General features: G+C 33.4%; 1 pseudogene; it reads left to right on the top strand.

Moving 5' to 3' along the window:
- Window positions 1–1,216: 1,216 nt before the first annotated feature.
- LOC112621664 lies at window positions 1,217–1,852 on the top strand (annotated as a pseudogene).
- Window positions 1,853–2,788: the final 936 nt, after the last annotated feature.

Raw genomic sequence — 2,788 nt, forward strand, 5'->3', positions numbered from 1 at the left:
GGACTATGTAATATAACATATTATGTAACTAAAGGCTGAACATCATCCTGTCAGAAATTATTTACTCCAAAATAGGATTGAGGATAGAAAACAGACATAAGGATAGAAAACAGACACACACATAAACATATGTGTGTCTGTGCATGTGTATACACATATAAATACATATTTATATTTTTGATATATATGATATATATTAAATATCAATATATAAAGCAAGAAAACTAAATTAGAGGCCAAACATGTCTAGTATCCACTAGCTGTGCCAAAATAGTTTCAGAGGGCAATTCAACACTTGTCACCCGGCAGAGGTTTCAATGATGTCAAATCATGACTGCTTCCTCTATTTTCTAAGCATATAAATATTGTCAGTATTATCACAACCACTTAGCACTTAATTCAGTGCTTTGTGTCAGGAACAAAAAGGTTGTATCTGGTATAATGCGACATGGTATACCCGCAGCAGGTGGGCTGCTCTTTCCTGAAGTATTCAATCAGCAAGTATCAAATCCCAGAAGACTATAAGATAAAGCAAAAATAATAGGGGCATAATTTTTTTGGCAATTGAACAATTGAGGAGACAATCAAAATTGCAGAAGCCTTCTTTGTAGAATTTAACAAGGTGATTTTAAAATTTATATGAAAACGCAAAAAAACGAATATAGCAATTTTTTCAAAAAAAGAACTAAGTAGAGAAAGTTTTACTGTACATGATTTCAATACATATTCTAAAAGTGGAGTAATCAAGACCATGGGCCTTGAGAAAAGTAATATATAGATCAATGGAGAACATTGCTCTCTAGGCAATCCAAGAAATGTGGTATCAACTGTATACCCATACGGAAAAATAAATTAGTGGCATCTCTCATCATACATTGTGCATAAAAATGTACTCAAAGTGAATCGTAGACCTACATATAAAACCAAAAGCTATAATATTCCTGGAGGAAAAAAATAAGAGAAAATCTTTGCAACCTCCTGGTGATCAAAGTTTTCTTAAATAGGAAACAACAGCAATGAACCATAATTTTTTTTTTAAAAAAATTATAAATTGGACTTAATTAAAATTTAAAACATATTATTCTAAAGACATAGTGGAGAAATGAAATGGCAAGCTATAACCTAAGAGAAAATATTCAAAACACATAAATTAGAAAAAGATATAAAGAATGCTTACAACTCTCAAGGTCCCAGGATTAGTGTAGTTCCTACCACAATGGCAGCCTTTGCTATGGAACCACATGTGCCCATGTTGGGATCTGAAACAGTGACGATGAGTTCATCCACATCTCCAAAGCCAGGAGGTAATGTCCAGTTATTACCTGTCTTTTTAATGATGGATTTTCCAGTGACTCTATAAGTTCAATCAATTAGTGGTCCCAGTAGGAGTAATGGAAATGAGATCACGTTTACTTGCAGGTGGCTCATCACCGCCATAGCCAGTTACACCAGCTCATAAAGATAAAAGTGGAGCTCCACCAGTTAGAAGTATATGTAAAATGAAATTTCTAGACCAGGGCTTGGAACAACACTTTTAACTTCAAGAAGAGAGTCAAACATTTTATTAATGCAGAGTCCTCTTGGAGTTAAGACAACTACTGCTGCAACCAGGCAAAGTATATTTAGTCTAGCATATATTGGTCAGCCATGAAAGACAACATTATCTCCTGCCCACTTGGATCCTATACTCAAGGAGATCCTCTGACTTCAGAAGGTCACCTCAGTGACACTTGAGTGATTGTGTTTGGGTTTCCTCAAGCACCTGCTTTTTATATATTATAATTTGCATAATATGGGAATATCTCAAAATATGTTATGTCTAACACACAGGAAATTGCATATTTGTTATTAATCTAAACTGTAGGCCTAGAAAGCCTTAAGCAAAGAGAGGATAATTTTTAGATAATTCATCATGATTGGTGAACAACCATGTTTTGATGCAAGTGTTACAGAAACGGTGACAGATGTGTTTTATCATCTCCATCTTCAGCCTTTACATCACCAATCAAAACCTTAGGTAAACCAATACAACCTGGAAATACTCCTAGAATTTCTACACTGAGACCTCTTTCTACAGCATCCAGAGCTTCTATTAGTGACAATCAGGTTATTTCTAACAGAAAAACATCTAAAAACAATGAGAGTCTTGTATCCAAAGCAATAGAGTACATGTTTGGCTGCTAGCATGAGAAATTAGAACTCAGTGACCAAACAGAAGGTTGCTACACTAAAACAGAGTTAGCAGAGCACTGCTCATTTCCATCACTTAGATATGTAACCACTCCTGCAGTATTGAATAGCTATTGCATACTTCTTTTAGAAAGAATCCTTTTTCTTTAAGGACATAGCCTGTTGCCACTCACAATTTAAAGGATGCTTGGAATCCATTTTAAAGAAAACTAAAAATCCCTATAAATAGGTTTTGTGCTGTCTGTGATCATGCATGTTTATTTAAGCACAAAAAACACAACATGATTACTATAAATTAAATAATTGAATTTATGTCAAGGCTTCATAGTCTTCATGAGAAGGTAGGTGCATTTCATAAATTATAGCTGTTTCTACACAAAGATTATTATTAGCAATTTGAATTATGGTCTTTTAATTTAGATAGTTAATATTATCTTAGTTTATATATGTCCTTTCATGGATTGTCATCTTGTTGTATTATAAAAACAATACATTATTTTAAAAAAACCTACTACTTAAGTTTCTTGATAAAAACAAACTGTCACATTATCAATGATAAAATGCTTGCAACTCAATAACAGAACAATAAACAATTCAG

This window comes from Theropithecus gelada, chromosome 3 (assembly GCF_003255815.1).
Source record: "Theropithecus gelada isolate Dixy chromosome 3, Tgel_1.0, whole genome shotgun sequence".
Taxonomy (NCBI): domain Eukaryota; kingdom Metazoa; phylum Chordata; class Mammalia; order Primates; family Cercopithecidae; genus Theropithecus; species Theropithecus gelada.